The sequence below is a fragment of the Phyllobates terribilis genome, unplaced genomic scaffold (genome assembly GCF_046119375.1).
Source record: "Phyllobates terribilis strain yellow unplaced genomic scaffold, ASM4611937v1 Scaffold_4__5_contigs__length_816908805, whole genome shotgun sequence".
Lineage (NCBI taxonomy): Eukaryota > Metazoa > Chordata > Amphibia > Anura > Dendrobatidae > Phyllobates > Phyllobates terribilis.
In genome coordinates, this window is record NW_027362764.1 from 62,764,477 (window position 1) to 62,785,165 (window position 20,689).

A 20,689-nucleotide genomic window follows, 5' to 3' on the forward strand; every position below is an offset into this window, starting at 1 on the left:
GTAACAATGATGCATTGTGCCCCGGATGGCAGACCAAGGCTTCTCAATTCTAAGTAATGGCAAAGATCAGCTTATGGTCTCAGAACGAATCACCAAAAAAAAATTTGTTTTGGACAGATTCTCTAGATTTGGCTGACAGATATGATTTGATTTGGTCCAAAAAGATATTTAATAACCTCTGGGGTCTCTCCAGACCCTACAGCATAATAAACGGGGAGGACGGAAAGTAATGAAATACACTATGCTCACTTGTCCAAGTCCCTCAACTGTCCTTACTTCGCATTTGCAGTTCCCCGCTCCTCCCTGCCGGTCTTCGGATCTTCTAGGCCAGTGATTGACATCACGCGGTCATGTGAAGAGCGGAACATCAATGAATTATATGGCCTCCTCATGTCATATAGGGGGTGCGGTGGACGTTATTGATGTGGGTGGCCCCTCACATGATTTTATGAGCCCAATAATTGACCGTAAAGCCGGAAAAACCAAAGACCGGCACTGGTGACCGAGGATCTGCAGGGCGGAATAAGATGAGGACAGGGGTGCGCATGTATTATATCTCATTCTTCAACCTCTTCCTGGCCTTAAAAAGAAGACACCAAAAAGGGGACCAACGTGAGGCCAATTTTCTGTATTTGTGTGAATCGAATCTCCAAAATATTGTATATGTCAGAATGTGAGATTTTGGGGAAATATGCAACAGATTTGATTTGTTACAGATTGACGCACTCTAGTCCCAGAGCAAAATCATATAAAATCCTCTGATCTCAAAACAAGGCTGCACCAATACTTCTGGTACTCCAAATCTGGTGTCTGAGAGCAGAGGCCTTTGCTGGTCTTGACCCTGATCATAGATATATAAATGACTCTGGTCTCAGAATAGGGCCATATTGCCAGGATGCCTCTGCTGCCCTGCACTCTTCTAGAGGCTGCAGTCAGTCTCCTCCTTGCAGCTGCTTCTCTCTCCTTCCTAATCTCCTCCTTGTAGCTGCTTCTCTCTCCTTCCTAATCTCCTCCTTGCAGCTGCTTCTCTCCCCTTCCTAGTCTCCTCCTTGCAGCTGCTTCTCTCCCCCTCCCTGGTCTCATTTTGCAGCTGCTTCTCTTTCCTTCCTGGTCTACACCTTGCAGCTGCTTCTCTTTCCTTCCTGGTCTCCTCCTTGTGTGGCGCCCTGCTGCGCAGGGTGCCACAGAACCCAGAAGGGTGCACGGACGGAATTCTCCACAAGAGGCCCTCACTACATGCAAACACCTCCACCTTCCACCACATATAAGCAGAGGGAGCCCTGATAGGGATATATAAAGGGAAGGTGGAGCCAGGCAGCTCAGTTAAGATTAGTGTTGCAGCGTGCTCAGGATGTAGCAGCACGCAGGCTGCTGTGTGAGGCAAGCTAGGCCTCCAGCAGCCCTGAAGCCTAGTGAGGGCCCCGAGCGTGGCCGACGGCGAGGAGGAAAGCAGAGTGGAACTAAGGGGGCAGAGGAGCAAACCAGGCTCACCCCAGTATATGTACCGGACACCGGGTCCGAGCCTACAGGGATCCTTTACACCCAGTAGGGATAACCGGAATTCCAGGAGGACTACAAGTCCCTGGCAAACCTGAAGCTAGACACATACAGGACCAGGTATCATGAAGGCCCCAGCGTCCAGGGAGAGTGATTACCAAAAGAAGGTCCTACTTCAGAGCAACAGGTGGAGTAGAAAAAGCAAGACACATAAGCTAGGCACAGTTGCAGGCTGGCTAGGAGCTTACACAGAGGCAGACACGGATCAGGAGGCCTTATACCCGCTCACTGGGGAGAAGTCCAAAAGTGCGCCCTTCACCTGGAGTACCCTGGACCGTATCTAACAGCTGTACCAGTAAAGGTAACGAAGCAAAACCCCCTGTCTCTGTCTGTTACTCCGTCTGCGCCATCTAACTGCACCACAACGCCCAGTGCTCCCATCATCTATCAATCCACACTGCCCTGAGGCCCGCTCCACCTGTGGGGAGCTGTACCATCTTTAGCTGCCTTGACACCTGCCTCAGTGGACTGCTGCAGTGCTGGTGACCTTCACCAGACACCACAGGTGGCGTCACGAATCTCTCTGAACTTTTATTAATAATTGAGCCCCCTTTGTGCACTGTCTGACCTGGGCCAGCCACCGTGATCTACAGTACAGACCAAAAGTTTGGACACACCTTCTCATTTAAAGATTTTTCTGTATTTTCATCACTATGAAAATTGTACATTCACACTGAAGGCATCAAAACTATGAATTAACACATGTGGAATTATATACTTAACAAAAAAGTGTGAATCAACTGAAAATATGACCTATATTCTAGGTTCTTCAAAGTAGTCACCTTTTGCTTTGATGACTGCTTTGCACACTCTTGGCATTCTCTTGATGAGCTTCAAGAGGTAGTCACCGGAAATGGTTTTCACTTCACAGGTGTGCCCTGTCAGGTTTAATAAGTGGTATTTCTTGCCTTATAAATGGGGTTGGGACCATCAGTTGTGTTGTGCAGAAGTCTGGTGGAAACACAGCTGATAGTCCTACTGAATAGACTGTTAGAATTTGTATTATGGCAAGAAAAAAGCAGCTAAGTAAAGAAAAACGAGTGGTCATCATTACTTTAAGAAATGAAGGTCAGTCAGTGCGAAAAATTGGGAAAACTTTGAAAGTGTCCCCAAGTGCAGTTGCAAAAACCATCAAGCGCTACAAAGAAACTGGCTCACATGAGGACCGCCCCAGGAAAGAAAGACCAAGAGTCACCTCTGCTTCTGAAGATAAGTTTATCCGAGTCACCAGCCTCAGAAATCGCAGGTTAACAGCAGCTCAGATCAGAGACCAGGTCAATGCCACACAGAGTTCTAGCAGCAGACACATCTCTTCAACAACTGTTAAGAGGACACTTTGTGCAGCAGGCCTTCATGGTAAAATAGCTGCTAGGAAACCATTGCTAAGGACAGGCAACAAGCAGAAGAGACTTGTTTGGGCTAAAGAACACAAGGAATGGACATTAAACCAGTGGAAATCTGTGCTTTGGTCTGATGAGTCCAAATTTGAGATCTTTGGTTCCAACCACCGCGTCTTTGTGCGACGCAGAATAGGTGAACGGATGGACTCTACATGCCTGGTTCCCACCGTGAAGCATGGAGGAGGAGGTGTGATGGTGTGGGGGTGCTTGGCTGGTGACACTGTTGGGGATTTATTCAAAATTGAAGGCATACTGAACCAGCATAGCTACCACAGCATCTTGCAGCGGCATGCTATTCCATCCGGTTTGCGTTTAGTTGGACCATCATTTATTTTTCAACAGGACAATGACCCCAAACACACCTCCAGGCTGTGTAAGGGCTATTTGACCAAGAAGGAGAGTGATGGGGTGCTACGCCAGATGACCTGGTCTCCACAGTCACCAGACCTGAACCCAATCGAGATGGTTTGGGGTGAGCTGGACCGCAGAGTGAAGGCAAAAGGGCCAACAAGTGCTAAGCATCTCTGGGAACTCCTTCAAGATTGTTGGAAGACCATTTACAGTGACTACCTCTTGAAGCTCATGAAGAGAATGCCAAGAGTGTGCAAAGCAGTCATCAAAGCAAAAGGTGGCTACTTTGAAGAACCTAGAATATAAGACATATTTTCAGTAGTTTCACACTTTTTTGTTAAGTATATAATTCCACATGTGTTAATTCATAGTTTTGATGCCTTCAGTGTGAATGTACAATTTTCATAGTCATGAAAATACAGAAAAATGTTTAAATGAGAAGGTGTGTCCAAACTTTTGGTCAGTACTGTATATATACTGTCCCCAAACAGTAAGGCCCCTGGGGGCGCGACACTTGCAGCTGCTTCTCTCCCCTTTATGGTCTCCTCCATGCAGCTGCTTCTCTCTCCTTCCTGGTCTCCTCCTTGCAGCTGCTTCTCTCCCTTTCCTGATCTCCTCTTTGAAGCAGGTTCTCTCTCCTTCCTAGTCTCCTCCTTGCAGCTGCTTCTCTCTCCTTCCTGGTCTCCTCCTTGCAGCTGCTTCTCTCTCCTTCCTGGTCTCCTCCTTGCAGCTGCTTCTCTCCCCTTCCTAGTCTCCTCCTTGCAGCAGCTTCTCTCCCCTTCCTAGTCTCCTCCTTGCAGCTGCTTCTCTCCCCTTCCTAGTCTCCTCCTTGCAGCTGCTTCTCTCCCCTTCCTGGTCTCCTCCTTGCAGCTGCTTCTCTCCCCTTCCAGGTCTCCTCCTTGCAGCAGCTACTCTCCCCTTCATGATCTCCTCTTAGCAGCTGCTTCTCTCTCTTTCCTAGTCTCCTCCTTGCAGCTGCTTCTCTCCCCTTCCTAGTCTCCTCCTTGCAGCTTGCTTCTCTCCCCTTCCTAGTCTCCTCCTTGCAGCTGCTTCTCTCTCCTTCCTAGTCTCCTCCTTGCAGCTGCTTCTCTCTCCTTCCTGGTCTCCTCCTTGCAGCTGCTTCTCTCCCCTTCCTGGTCTCCTCCTTGCAGCTGCTTCTCTCCCCTTCCTAGTCTCCTCCTTGCAGCTGCTTCTCTCTCCTTCCTGGTCTCCTCCTTGCAGCTTCTTCTCTCCCCTTCCTAGTCTCCTCCTTGCAGCTGCTTCTCTCCCCTTCCTAGTCTCCTCCTTGCAGCTGCTTCTCTCCCCTTCCTAGTCTCCTCCTTGCAGCTGCTTCTGTCCCCTTTCTAGTCTCCTCCTTGCAGCAGCTACTCTCCCCTTCCTAGTCTCCTCCTTACAGCAGCTACTCTCCGCTTCATGATCTCCTCTTTGCAGCTGCTTCTCTCTCTCTTTCCTAGTCTCCTCCTTGCAGCTGCTTCTCTCCCCTTTCTAGTCTCCTACTTGCAGCTGCTTCTCTTCCCTTCCTGGTCTCCTCCTTGCAGCTGCTTCTCTCTCCTTCCTAGTCTCATCCTTGCAGCCGCTTCTCTCCCCTTCCTGGTCTCCTCCTTGCAGCTGCTTCTCTCCCCTTCCTGGTCTCCTCCTTGCAGCTGCTTCTCTCCCCTTCCTGTCTCCTCCTTGCAGCTGCTTCTCTCTCCTTCCTAGTCTCATCCTTGCAGCCGCTTCTCTCCCCTTCCTGGTCTCCTCCTTGCAGCTGCTTCTCTCCCCTTCCTGGTCTCCTCCTTGCAGCTGCTTCTCTCCCCTTCCTGGTCTCCTCCTTGCAGCCGCTTCTCTCCCCTTCCTGGTCTCCTCCTTGCAGCTGCTTCTCTCCCCTTCCTGGTCTCCTCCTTGCAGCTGCTTCTCTCCCCTTCCTGGTCTCCTCCTTGCAGCTGCTTCTCTCCTTGTCCTAGCCATTTCTCCACTATGGTGACAATCCGCTATGGCTTGTGTGCATGCATGGACTTCTGACCTCTTAGAGGGCTAGCAATTTCCTGCTCAATTGTGGGGGTTAAGGGTGAAGAAGTTGCAATCCCTTTGTAACCTGTTCAGTGGCTCAGCCAATGTGAAGTCTTTAAGCAATCCAAGAAATACCAGGTAGATCTCGTGTCACATATCATCAATCCTTCTGGTCAAAACCACTTAGTACGAAGAGCAGGACTAGTGTCCGATGGAAAAAAAAAAAATGACACATTGGGCCGTGATCCTGTCCACATAGTGCCGCACTTCCCTAGTGTAATGAAGGGTGGGAAATTTTCAGGATATATTCTAGGTATATGGAAATAAAGTCCCAATACTGAATCTATATCCATGTAATTATAAACAGAGAAACATTTTTTACTTTTTATATAGGTAATGGGAAGCTATTATTAATAGGTTTTTCTTTCTTGAGAGGAATTTTTTTTGGATGAATCTCGTAGGCAAGTTATATATTCTGCTGGAGCTAATATGGCACATAAAGGGTGGAGACAGCTGGAAGATGGAGGGTGCGCTGGATCCAAACTCTCGACAAGATCATTTTTGTCCGTGTTGGATTTGTACCCATAACCCCTGTCCTGTAAAATAACAGCCCAACTATCGAGCCACCGTGCTGCCCATATGTCTTTGAATTCAATAATAAAACAATTCTATAATAATAATTACATAATTACACCCTAATGATCTCTTACAATGCATATGCACCACTGCTCTATGAACAAAGGGCACAGGACCCTCATTCTCCAAGTGTTAAGGGTATAGATGTCAACTGTTCCAAATAACAAAGAGCAGAATTATGAATGTCGCTCTGGAGTACAATACAGTAGAAGTGGTTACTCAGAATCAATATAAAATTAGTAATGTAATGTGTATTGACAAAGTTTCTACACTTAACTGTTATATAGGTTCACTATATGTATATAAATTGTATTCGATGATGGACATAACCCTTTGTGAGATTAGCCTACAAAAATCATTTTATTACCCATGAACAAGAGTGGTGAAGGTCCTAGCAATCATACATTTATCACCTGTTTTATGGATAAGTAATAAATTATTTTATTGTGAGATAACCCATTTAAAATGTTCACTGATTTGTTAACAAACTTTGCATCAATCAATAGTGTAAGCGAATATAAAGGGTCGATATTGACTTTTAGGATTGCTGCTTCTAATAGGTGGCGCTAGAGTTCTAGTTCTCTTTCCGAAGAGGCAATTTGCATATAAGAAACTTTGTAATATATCTTATCGGAGAAATTTCCTTCTTTCTCCACTTATGAGCCTCCTCTTCTCCATCCGTCTGCAACATGAGCTCATCTTTCATTTAGAAAAACTTACTGAGGCATGAAATTACAGCTGCCTATTAAAGTTTCTGGAGAGGGAAGAGTAGCGTGAGGAAGACAGACATACACACCAATAGCGCTGCTGCTTTTCCAATAAGTGTTTTCGCTCAATCCCAGTGCTGGACTCACAGCTACACTGCTCAGTGCTGCAGTATAATGTCCTCCATGTTGCTGCTGCTTCTGGACATGTGCTACATAGATACAGAAGAGCGGCACACACACTGCAGTTTATTCTGAAAGGTCACCTTAGATGACAGTGACCATTTTAGCTCAATCCCAGTGATGGATTCACAGGTACATTGCTCAGTGCTGCTGTATAATACCTTCCATAATGCTGCTTCTGGACATGTGCTACATAGATACAGGAAAGCTGTACACACACTGCAGTTTATTTTGAAAAGCCGGATTTTGGTAAGAAGTTACCTGTAAAATCCTTTTCAGCGAAGGAAGGAAGGGAGACACAGATTCTCTACTTCGTGGGCAGGCGGAGCCCCATAGGATAGTCACCTCAGATTGGAAAAAGACGACCGGCCCCTCCAGTATATAGGCTCCTCCTACTCCCATGTTCATCAGTCCGTACACAAGCTAAGGAAGAGCAGACCAACCAGCAGAACAACATATCCCCTTCTGAAATTTCAGAAATGAGAGAAAACAGGTTATGTAATAGAAACACACAGTCTTAGGCATACCCTATTGGACCTGACAACTGTGTAGAGCTGGCGAAACTGGAAGGAGAGCCGTAGAGCGCTAAACCCAGTCCAGAAGATCAACATCAGGAAGGAGACGCGCTGCATCTAGAAACACAACAACACACTTCTGCCCTGGGAGGGTGCTGTGTCTCCCTTCCTTCCTTCGCTGAAAAGGATTTTACAGGTAAGTTCTTACCAAAATCCGGCTTTCAGCAGCAGAAGGGAAGGAAGGGAGACACAGATTCTCTACTTCGTGGGACGTCCTAAAGCAGTACCTACTTAAGGGTGGGAAATAGAGGCAGAAGCTTCCATACCCCAAAACTTAGGCAAGAGCGCAAACCGCGCTAAAATAACGGAAAACTAAGTAAAGGGATAACTTAAATTACCGCCACCTGCAGGACCCTACGTCCCAGGGCCGCATCGGCTGAAGCACTTACGTCCACCTTATAAAACTTAGTAAAGGTGTGAACGGAGCGCCAGGTGGCCGCCCGGCAGAGCTGCGCTGCCGAGGCCCCCTGACGAAAAGCCCACGATGAGCCAATGGCTCTCGTGGAATGAGCTTTAACTTTAACCGGACAAGGCTCGCCCTTGAGCCGGTACGCTTCCAGGATAGCTGAACGGATCCACCGAGCTATCGTGTCTTTGGAAGCACGTTGACCACGCCGACGACCTGCCGGAATTATAAAAAGAGAGTCCGACTTCCGAAAACCTTGGGTGATCGTAAGATAGAACTTCAATGCCCGCACTAAGTCCAACGAGTGCAAGGCCCGCTCCCTTGAATTCTTAGGTCCTGGACAAAGAGAAGGCAACACAATGTCCTGATTAATTTGGAATTGTGACACTACCTTAGGCAAAAAATCTTCACGAGTACGAAGCACCACGCGATCCGGAAAAAGTTCCAGAAAAGGAGGTGAGCAAGAAAGTGCTGCCAATTCCGATACCCTTCTCAAAGAGGTGACTGCCACCAAGAAGGCCACCTTCCAAGAAAGTAGTGAAAGTTTAGCAGAATCCATAGGCTCAAAAGGCCTATGCTGAAGGGCTTCCAGGACTAGATTAAGCCGCCATGGAGCCACAACTGCCCTCTGTGGCGGAAACTGACGTGCGACTCCGCAAAAAAAAGAGCGCACATCCCTACGAGAGGCAATAGCCTTCCTAAAAAGTGCGGAAAGAGCAGATACCTGTCCCCGCACCGTACTAACTGCCAAACCCCTGGCCAGACTAGATTGCAGAAAGGCCAAGAAGTTGGGAATGGAAAAAAACCCTCGGGTTTCTTGAGGATCCAGAACACCATGAATAGAAAGACTCCCAAGTTCTGTGATAAATCCTGGACGTAGCTGGACTCCGGGCCGCCCGCAAGGTAGCAATGACCTCGGGCGAAAAACCGCGACGGGTCAAGATCTCGGTCTCAAGAGCCACGCCGTCAAACGAAGGGACCTCAGGTCCGGATGACGAATGGGCCCCTGAGTGAGCAAGTCCGGGCGAAGGGGCAGCGGAAACGGAGGTGCCGCCTGAAGAGACACCAGCGTCGAATACCATGTCCTCCGCGGCCAGTCTGGTGCTATCAGAATTATTGATACCCTTTCGAGTTTGATCCATCGGATCACCAGAGGTAGTAAGGATATCGGCGGAAACGCATAGATCAGCTTGAACTGACCCCACGGGGCCACTAGAGCATCCACCGCCACCGCCTCCGGGTCCCTGTACCTGGACATGAACGTCGGAACCCTGGCGTTCAGCCTGGATGCCATCAAGTCCACCTGAGGAGTCCCCCAATGGGAACACAGCAGAAAAAACACTTCTGGATGGAGACTCCATTCCCCAGGGTCCAATTGCTCGCGACTGAGGAAGTCCGCCGAGATATTCAACAGCCCTGGAATGTGAATTGCAGAGATTGCTGGAACTTTGGACTCGACCCAGACCAGGATCCGAGAGACCTCCGACATGAGACTGGAACTCCTCGTCCCGCCTTGGTGGTTGATGTACGCGACAGCCTTAGCGTTGTCCGACTGAATCCGGACCGGTAGACCGCTCAATAAGACCGCCCAATGTTGGAGGCAGAGAAATATTGCTCTCAACTCCAAAATGTTGATCGGGAGAGACGACTCCTTTGGCGACCAGACTCCCTGAATCCAGAGGTTGTTCCAAACTCCCCCCCAGCCTGTCCGGCTGGCATCGGTTGTCACCACTGACCATCTCGGAGGAAGGAAGGATTTCCCTACGGATAGAGTCTCCGGACGTAACCACCATCCAAGAGATTCTCGCACCCTGCGGGAGAAAATGACCGAGCGATCCAGAGAAGTTAGCGATCGAACCCAATGGGTCAGAATAAGGCTCTGGAGATCCCGGGAATGAAATTGTGCAAATGGTACTGCTTCCATAGTTGCCACCATTTGACCCAGAAGGCGCATGCATTCCCGAAGGGACATTGACAGCGCCGACCTCATAGCCTGGACCAGAAGACGAAGGTTCGTCTGTTTGACAGGAGGCAGGGACACAACTGCCCGAACAGTATCGAACTGCATCCCCAGGAAAAGAATGGACTGTGCTGGCTCCAATGACGATTTCTTCCAATTGATCAGCCACCCGAAGTCCATCAGGTACTGAAGGGAGAGATCGCGAGCCGCTATTGCCTCCTCCGCTGTGGGTGACACTATGAACAGGTCGTCCAGGTAGGGGAGGATCGTAACCCCCTGTCTTCGAAGAAGCGCCATGAGAGGAGCCAGAATTTTTGTAAAAACCCTGGGAGCTGAGGCCAACCCGAAATGCAGGGCCACAAACTGGTAATGGGTTTGACCTATAGCGAAACGCAAGAAAAGCTGGTGAGCCCTGCCGATAGGGATATGCAAATAGGCGTCGCGGATGTCTATGGACACGAAGAAATCGTACTGCGACAGGGTCGCTATCACCGATCGGAGAGACTCCATGCGGAACTTCCGTGTCCGGACGTCAATATTCAAATCCCTGAGATCCAGCACCGGACGAAACTTGTCCTCCTTTTTGGGGACCACAAAAAGGTTGGAATAAAAACCCTTCCCCTGGTCTTCCGGAGGAACCTGAACCACCACACCCTGCTGTAGGAGAGAGTCGACCTCCTGAAACAGTGCGGCAGCCAGTCTTGGCACGGACGGAATGCCCGTCAGACGAAACCTGTCTGGAGGCAGCGAATGAAACTCTATGAAATAGCCTGTCGACATAACCCGTGTCACCCAGGCGTCTGCTATGTGGGATGCCCAGATCGACCCAAATTGTAGCAGACGACCTCCCACCCGAGAGCCCTCGGGGGGATCCCTGGCGTCAGTCAGCCTTAGCGGACTTTTTATCAACCTCCCGTCTGTCCTGACGGGACCGTTGCTTCCAAGGAGTACAAGATTTCTGGGTGGATCTGCCGGAGGATGAGGGACGACCCAATCTCCAAGAAGGCTGACTGAATCGTCCCCTGGCCCGAAAGGACCGAAGACCTCTGCCGGGCCCTGTCCTGCTGGCTGTGGATGCCACTGCCTTTTTCCCAGGCAGAGTAACATCCTTAGCTTTAGCTTTGGCAATTAGTTCCGAAAATCTGAACCAAAGACCTGACCACCCTTATATGCCAGACTAAGCAATCCCTGTTTGGATACTGCATCCCCGGTCCACTGTTTAAGCCACAGAGCTCTTCTAATCGTGACTGCCGAAGCCTGAGCCCTGGACAGAATTGAAGCAGTGTCCAGTACTGCATCTCTGCCATAACACATAGCTTCTTCCATTCGCTGAAAAAGCTTATCCACTTCTGAACGCGAAGTCCCATCCTGCCATGCCGCACGCAGCTGATCCAACCACCGCAGAGAAGCCTCACCGGCCCAAATGGCCCCCAAGGCCGCTCGGAAACCATGACCCGCGGCTTCATAGATGGATTTCGCCGCTGACTCCGATCTTCTGTCCAAAGGATCCTGAAGATTGGCTCTCCCTTTAACAGGAAGCAGGGAAGACTTGGTCAGCTGAGACAGAGATATATCCACCTCAGGAGAGGGAACCCAATTAGTAACCATCTCCTTGGCACAGGGATATAGGGCATCAAAAAAACGCATTCCTCGGAAGCGTTTATCCGGACACTGACGCTCCTTCTCCACCACTTCGTTAAGTTCCTCATGCGCAGGTAATGTAGAACGAACACGGCGCGTCTTCTGATACAGACGGGCCGACCTAGACGGTCTTGTCGGCTCTTCAGACAGCTCTAATACTTCCCGCATGTCCTTAATAAGCCCATTTACGCGACCAGAAAGAGAAACAGAGCGATCCTGTTGATCCTCCTCTTTGGACTCAGAAATTTCATCAACCGAATCTGTTGGTGAATCCGAAGCCTCTGATGCGCTCTGCGAGGGAGACAACGCCACCATAGTCTTGCGGCGCTTTTTACCTCGTGGCATTGGGTGTGATCTAGCTGACACCCACTGTCCCAGGAGACTAGAGAGACTATCAATGGAGCGAGTGAGCACCTCCACCTTAACATCACTGAGCGTTGAACTTGATGTAGTAGAAGGCCTGAGTGTATCAGAGGCGTGCGACTGAACCTGAAACGGATCAGGAGACCGATCCGCACTCCCAGGCCCCTGATCCGACATGCCACCCACACCAGATGCCAGGATGTACAACAAGGATGGCAAAAAAAGTGTGAAAGCTGCACAGCCTGTTTTCAAAACTCACTCTTTTTTTTTTTTTATTTATTTATTTATTTATTTTATATATGCGACAGGCTCTGAAGGGTTAAAGCTCATCCTTAGAAAAGAGCTACCCCAGAAATGCCGAGCAAAAAATCAATAGGGGGAAACTCCCTTAAACACCATGTGTTTCCCCTAAAGTTCCACTTTTTCAGAAGGGGTTAACATCACAGCAACTATAATACTACACAGCCTAAAAGGTCAGTGAAGTAAATAGCTTTAGGAGAGAAAGCGGCAGTGCTCCTGAGGACTCCTAATAGGTAGCCTGGAGAGACAGCACTGACAAAGAACCCCTGCCAGAGGCAGAGGGGACTCACCGGTACTGCGGCGACCGCTCCTCCTAAGTGTGTGGACGGACGGGGAGCAGAGAGCAGGAGGCGCCGCTGGACGCCGGAGGGAGAAGCAGGGACCGCCAGCGCACGCTCAACCAAGCGCTTCCTGCCTAAGTAATGACGGCAGGAAGCTAGGAGACGCTAAGCCACGCCCCCGCTAGGCCACGCCCCCCGCCTTATTCAAACAACAAAAATGAGGGCAGAAAACTTCCTACCTCTATGAAGGCAGGAAGCAAGTCAATAAAAGCAAGAAAACGCGCGCCAATACAGGGAGCTTCCTGCCTCAATGAAGGCAGGAAGCAAAAACGAAAAAGCATGCGCAAATAAAAAATAAAAATAAAAATTACTGGCCTCCGTCTCTGCTCCCCAGTCAAGGCAGCGTCTGAAATAGACAAGAAACACACAGGCAGGCATAAGTGGGAACCTCCTCAAGGGGTACACAGAGCTGCCAGGGGAGGGTCAGGGGTCTCAGCAGCGCCGAGACCCCCAGAGACCTCTAGACCACGGGGGGTCCAGGACTCGCTGGATATAAAATAACAACACTTCTGAGGAGCTGCCGAAGCAGCGACTATCCTCTGAGACCTCAGATAAAAAGACTGATGAACATGGGAGTAGGAGGAGCCTATATACTGGAGGGGCCGGTCGTCTTTTTCCAATCTGAGGTGACTATCCTATGGTGCTCCGCCTACCCACGAAGTAGAGAATCTGTGTCTCCCTTCCTTCCCTTCTGCTGCTGAAAGTCACCTTAGATGACAGTGACCATTTTAGCTCAATCCCAGTGCTGGATTCACAGCTACATTGCTCAGTGCTACTGTATATAACCCTCCATTCTGCTTCTGTTTCTGGACATGTGCTACATAGATATGTGGCACCCCAGGTCTGGTCGCCACAGTGGCAGCAATGTCATGTCTGAGAGCAGGTGGGAGGTTCCCTGGTTGGGGACAATTAGCATGCAGCACCTCCTGCCTCAGTCCAGGGAGGGGAGAAACCTGCCCTTTATAAGCTGGATCTGGGGCGGGGTTAGAGAGACCAGTGAGAGACCAGTTAGAGACAAGTTCCAGTGAAGTTGCAGATAGGGACAGGTCAGCAGCAGGCTGAGGAGTCCCTGTAGGCAGAGGAGGAACACGAGGCCAGGAGGGGAGCTAGCAGAGCTCATCCTGGCTAGAGACTTACAGAGCCGGACACTCGAGTCCGAGGCTGTGAGGGTTATAAGCCCAGCAGCAGAAAACCACCATGCAGGGTACTTCAAGTCCTCTGGCCCAAGGAAGCCCGGAGGCTCAGCCACACGAGAGGGACCACTACTGCCCCGGAGGGGTGAGAGGTACGGAAGGCCCGAGTCGCCAGTCATACGGGTGAGAACAACACGGTACACTCAGACGTGGGCTACCACTACACTACAGCGGGATAGCCAAGAAAGAGTGAAGTTAGCACGGTAGGCCTACAAACTCCCCCTGACCAGCGGGATTTCCCAGTTGCTCTCAGACTGACCAGGCCTCCATTGTTAACCTGTATTCCAGACGTGTCCCTTAATACCACCAACAGTAAAGACCCTAAATTGCATGACAGACTCCGTGTGGTTACTGCTGCTCCCGCGCACCATCACCACCAGCATCCCTATTTACTGCCCTGAGGCTATACTCCTCCCGTGGGAAGTTATACTACCCTCTGCTGCACCCACAACACCAGCCTCAGCGGTCTGCCCTGCAGCGGCGGTTCACTCTGACCGCAATCCACAGGTGGAATGGTCGGACATTCAGCATATAGACTGCCATTTGGTTTGACAGCCCTGGGCACGGACCGGGTCGCCGCCACGGAGACTATAACCCCCAGCATCCACAAAAGGTCCGGTTCCGGGTATCCCCACACACACACGGCCCAGGGGGCGCATCAGATACAGAAGAGCTATTCACACAGAAGTTTATTCTGAAAAGTTACCTTGGATGACAGTAACCATTTTAGCTCAATCCCAGTGCTGGATTCACCGTTGCACTGCTCAGTGCTGCTGTGTAATGTCCTCCATGTTGCTGCTGCTTCTGGACATGAGCTACATAGATACAGGAGAGCTGTACACACACTGCAGTTTATTCTGAAAAGTCACCTTAGTTGACAGTAACCATTTTAGCTCAATCCCAGTCCTGGATTCACAGCTACATTGCTCGATGCTGCTGTATAATGTCCTCCATTCTACTGCTGCTTCTGGACATGTGCTACATAGATACAGGAGAGCTGTACACACACTGCAGTTTATTCTGAAAAGTCACCTTAGTTGACAGTAACGATTTTAGCTTAATCCCAGTGCTGGATTCACAGCTACATTGCTCGGTGCTGCCGTATAATGTCCTCCATGCTGCTGCTGCTTCTGGACGTGTGCTACATAGATACAGGAGAGCTGTATACACTCAGCAGTTTATTCTGAAAAGTCACCTTAGATGACAGTGCCCATTTAAGCCTCCCAGCCTCTGTTTGCAAGGCATAAAAATGCAATTCTCGTCATAATCTACTGTATGTATCTGGATGGAAAACAGAATGTTAGTCACTTTGGATTTGAGGGAAAGTTGTAGATGACTTTGGGGCGTATTACGGGTGTATGAGCTCTTCTCCATTCGGTTAGGCGATACAATGTGAGACGAGTGACATTACATCAATAATAATACACCTCCAAGAGCCGCTATTCAGCCCGGCTCCATCCACAGGAGAATTCCTCCACATGCTTCTACATAAATGTATGCATCGTAATAGGCAAAGTCTTCAGTAATAAGAAAGGGATTTACAGGTTCCTCTGCCGTACAATTTAAATGGGTTGCGGAATCTGAAGTGCTCGTCCTATCTGTATGGTAAGCGAGAGGCTGAATCCCCGGTAAGATCAGCTCTTGACATCTCCGCACTTGACTGACAACATCAGGAGGTAGAAAGGAAACACATACTCGGAAAAAAGGAAATAACGGGCTTATTTATAGATACAAATTAACGAAAAACCATTTATATGCTAATGATCTACCTGTGGGACGCTTGGCGGAGTGGAGTATTTGTGGCATATTTATGTGTGATACAGATAACATATGTCATCCGCTGGAAGCAGTCATATAGAGAGGAGGCTTTATCACACTGCACGGGGATCCAGCGCTCCTGCACAGACCTCCAGCTATTCATGGGAGAACAGACTGGATTTGCATCCGTTTATAGAAGGAGAGGTGGGTGGTGGTCGGCTCGCTGCGCTGCCCCTCTGCTGCTGCCATCATCATCATCATCATCATCAGGACTCTGGGCCTCTTGCTAAAGTAATAAGGAGAGGTTTGTAAAAGGACAGACTGATAGATACATATGGGATGGATAGATAGAGAGATCCTGATATGGAAGAGATATATATCAGATGGAGGGAGGAACGGAGGGAGGAAGGAAGGAAAGAAAGATGGATGGCTGGATAGATATCAGATATATCGATAGATCAATACAGATATCTGAGAGATAGATATCAGATGGAATGAAGAAGGAAGGAAGGAAAGAAGGAAGGAAGGAAAGAAAGAAAGAAAGAATGTGGGATATATAGAGAGATAGATCGATAGAGATCAGAGATACCTCCTCATTCCTCCCGCTCTCTGTTGGAGTCCCTCAAGGCTCTGTCCTAGGACCCCTACTCTTCTCAATCTATACCCTTGGCCTGGGACAGCTAATAAAGTCCCACGGTTTCCAGTACCACCTGTATGAAGATGACACTCAGATCTACCTCTCTGGCCCAGACGTCACCTCTCTGCTGTCCAGAATCCCAGCATGTCTATCAGCCATATCCTCCTTCTTCTCCTCTCGCTTCCTCAAACTCAATGTGGACAAATCTGAACTCATCATCTTTCCCCCATCTCCCGTATCTTCCCCATCTGATCATTCTATCACAATAAATTACATCACTCTTTCCCCTGTACTGGAAATCCGCAGCCTCGGCGTAACCCTCGACTCTGCTCTGTCCTTCAAACCCCACATCCAAGCTCTCGCCACCTCCTGTCGCCTCCAGCTCAAAAATATTTCCAGAATTCGTCCTTTCCACAACCCTCAATCTACTAAACTGCTTGTGCATGCCCTCATCATCTCCCACCTCGACTACTGCAACATCCTCCTCTGTGGCCTACCTGCTAACACTCTCGCACCCCTCCAGTCCATCCTTAACTCTGCTGCCTGACTGGTTCATCTCTCCTCGCTACTCCTCTGCTACCCCACTTTGCAAATCTCTTCACTGGCTCCCAATTGCCCAGCGTATCCAGTTCAAACTACTAACACTGACCTACAAAGCCATCCATAACCTCTCTCCTCCGTACATCTCTGAACTAATCTCCTGATATATTCCATCACGTAATCTCCGGTCAAACCAAGACCTCCTTCTCTCCTCCACACTTATTCGTTCCTCACCCAATTGCCTCAAAGACATGTCCCGAATATCCCCCGTCCTCTGGAATTCTGTGCCTCAACACGTCCGATTGTCAGCTATATTCAGATTCTTCAGACGGAACCTGAAACCCATCTCTTCAAGAAAGCCTACAGCGTGCCATGACCCCGCTACCTCCTCAACACCACCAGAGCTGCTGCAACCCCCCACCTATCGTCTCCTTCCCCACCATCCTGTAGAATGTAAGCCCACAAGGGCAGGGTCCTCTTCCCTCCATACCAGTCTATCATTGTTAGTTCATTTACTGTATGTGATATCTGTATTTGGTATGTAACCCCTTCTTATGTACAGCACCATGGAATCAATGGCACTATATAAATAATAATAATAATAATAATAATAATAATAATAATAGACAGATCAATTCAGATATCTGAAATATCAGCTGGAATGAAGGAGGGAAAAGGAAAGAAAAAAAAAAGAAGTGAGATAGATGCAGTGGCTGGCGAAAGTATTCAACCCCTTGGCATATTCCGTGTTTTCCTATCTCCTGGAATTTCACTATTTTTTTGGGAGTCTTTGCATCAGTTCGTGTAAAGAACATGCCTACAACTGTGAACATTTGGTTTTCTTTTTATTGTCAAACAAAAAGCAAATAGGACAAAATAACTGAAAACTTCAGTTTGCATAACTATTCACCTCACTAAAGTCAGTACTTTGCAGAGTAACTTTTGCAGCAATTATAGGTGAAAGTCGCTTTGGATAGTTCTCTATGAACTTTCCACATCTGGCCACTGGGATTTTCGCCCATTCCTCAAGTCAAAACTGCTCAGCTCCTTCAAGTTAGATGGTTTCCTCTGGTGAACTGCAATCTTCAAGTCTGACCACAGATTATCAATTGGATTAAGGTCTGGGCTTTGACTTGGCCACTCCAAAACATTTACACGTTTCCCCTTAAACCACTCGAGTGTTGCTTTAGCAGTATGCTTTGGGTCATTGTCTTCTTGGAAGGTAAAGCTCCATCCCAGTCTCAAATCACAGGAAAACCGGTTTTGCTCAAGAATATCCCTATGTTTCGCATCATCCATCTTCCTCTTGTCTCAGACAATTTTCCCTGTCCCTGCTGCCAAAAAACATCGCCACAGCATGATGCTGCCACCACCATGTTTCACTGTGGGGATGGTGTTTTTGGGGCGATGAGCTGTGTTGTTTTGGCGCTAGACAAAGTGTTTACCTTGGTGACCAAAAAGTTCAATTTTTGACTCATCTGACCACAGCACCTTCCTCCATACATTTGGGGAGTCTCCCACATGTCTTTTGGCAAACTTAAAATGATCCTTACAACTTTTGTGTGAAAGTAAAGGCTTTTTTCTGCCCACTCTTCCATAAAGACCACCTCTATTGAGTGTACGACTTATTGTGGTCATATGGACAGATACTCCAGTCTCTGCTTGGGAACTCTGCAGCTGCTTCAGGGTTACCTTTGGTCTCTGTGCTGCCTCTCTGATTAATGCCCTCCTTGCCCGGGCTGAGAGTTTTGGTGAGCGGCTCTTTCTTGGCAGGTTTGTTGTAGTATCATGTACTTTCCATTTGATGATAGTGGATTTGATGGTGCTCTGGGGGATCATCAGAGATTGGGATATTTTTTTTTATAACCCAACCCTGACTTGTTCTTCTCAACAAATTTGTCCCTGACTTGTTTGGAGATCTCCTTGGTCTTCATTGTGTTTGGTTAGTGGTGCCTCTTGCTTAATGGTTTTGCAGCCTCTGTGGCCTTTCAGAAAAGGTATATGTATATAACGAAAGACCATGTGACACCTACATTGCACACAGGTGGACTTCTTTTCACTAAGCATGTGACTTATGAAGGTAATTGCTTGCACCAGAAATTTTTAGGGGATTCATAGCAAAAGGAGTGAATAAATATGCACATGCCGATTTTTAGTTATTTGATCCCATACATTTAATTTATGCCTATATTTTTCTCACTTCACATCACCAACTTAGACTATTTAGTGCTGATGCATCACACACAAATCGGATTACAAAAATATTTAAACACAGGTTGTAATGAAACAAAATAGGTAAAAATCCCAAGGGGGTGAATACTTTCATAAGCCACTGTAGATTGTAGATAAATAGATATGAAAGATAAAGATAGATAGATAGAGATATAGAGCGAGAGATAGAGATTTGGAATCTAGAAATCACTTTTTCATTTTTTAAGGGCTCATATTGTGCAACATTTCCATCTTTCATTTGTAAACTCCTTCCTTGCAGGAACTTACATCTCACATGATTGTTTGCACATAACAACAGAATACTTTGCAGGGAAATGTAATTCATCTATGACCGACGTGGCCTGGAGTAAAACATGTAACAGCCATGAGTTGCTACAATATGGAAACCATACTGTAACACCATAACATTGGCATCTAAGCTTTCCTGTAGAATTGGTGTGACATGCAGAAGTAGTGCTGTTGCAGAGTGTGACATGCAGAAGTAGTGCTGTTGCTTTAAAAGCATTCAGCAACTATTAGAAGTAACACAAGCACATGAGACAGGAAGTGTTGTGCTCCAGAAGCAGCCAGCAACTAGAGGGGTTAACACAGTCACAGGTGAAGGGGAGTGTTTTAGCAGAGCCCCAGGGGGATTGTAGGGAAGTTGTTTACTGTCTGGCTGGAGCCAAAGAGAAAGGTGATGTGTGTGTTCTGTATCTCACAGAAGCGCCCCTGCAAGTGAAAAGGATTCAAGTGAGGAGTAAGCACAGGTCAGGTAGTGTTCCTGAACTAGCAGTGCAGAGTACTGTCAGGCAGAAAGATAAGGACTGGAAGAAATGATCATCTCCCTCAGCAAGCCCTCCTCCATCTCACTGTGCTGTAAAGAATGCGGTGTTCATTAATGTGCCTTTGCATTAGAACTGTGTTGTCCTGTACTACTGGGAAGACTGTGAACTGCTGTGCTGCTAAGGAAACTGTACTGTTTGTCACTGGAGCCTGTTGCTGATAAGTCTTAACTTGCACTGGCTGTGCGACTTCTTATTAAATGCTACTGTTCTACCGTTTATGAGGACTCTTGTCAAGTGTGTCTGGTCAGCAAGTGAAACAACCTACATGTCTGTGCCTGAGGGTCAATACCCCTGTGTGCCTGAGAGAAGCTGCAGCACATGGTCTATGGTCGCCCTGAGTAACGGTTCCCCCAGGATTCCAAAGAATTCATGAAACCTGTCTCGCCCCTATCTGAACCTAGCGGTGTGCGTGTAACATTGGCTCTGGCCGCCATACTTGGGTGAAGTAATATTTGAGAAAAGTCTAGAAAGGAATTAGATACATTATTAAGGCTTGAAACCCATTGTCCTCTGTCCTTCAGTGATGCCCTCAATTTCCAGCAAAGTAGACGGTATACGAGTCCATCTTGCAATGTACGGCCGCAGCGGCTTGGTACGGGCACCCAGACAAACTCAGAAATACATTATGCAGAATTAATCCTGCTTTCCTATGGGGCTTTACAATACACTGTTTGCAATCCCGGCCATTTAAAAAGCAAGCATGGAAGCAGGAGGCCGCTATCACACTAAGCGCCGAAACGGCAAAAAATAAATTCGTAATGGAAAATATAAAACAAACATAATAAAGCGTTCTATTTCCGAGCAAATATATTTCAGCAAAAAGCAAAAGATAAGCAAGATTTTGTCACGGCTAAAAGTAATCCCTTTTTTGTTTGCCGAAAACTATTTCACGAGCTCCTTTCAAATCTTTTTGATCATAATGAAAAGGAACAAATGCAACTTCAGAGTCGCGAACAATAAAAACATATTCACATATAAATACTAACACAAGTAAATATCTCGCAGGAGCCATGACTTTTTTTTTTTTTTTTTTTAAGTGGTTTATTCATCCTCCCCCTTGCTGCAAAATTCTCATTTAAAAAGCAGAGAACACAAA

General features: G+C 47.9%; 1 protein-coding gene across 7 annotated transcripts in view; it reads right to left on the reverse strand.

Moving 5' to 3' along the window:
• The window catches only part of LOC141264961 (uncharacterized), a 497,475-nt gene that overhangs the window by 55,869 nt on the left and 420,917 nt on the right, over positions 1–20,689 (reverse strand). The window lies entirely within an intron of this gene.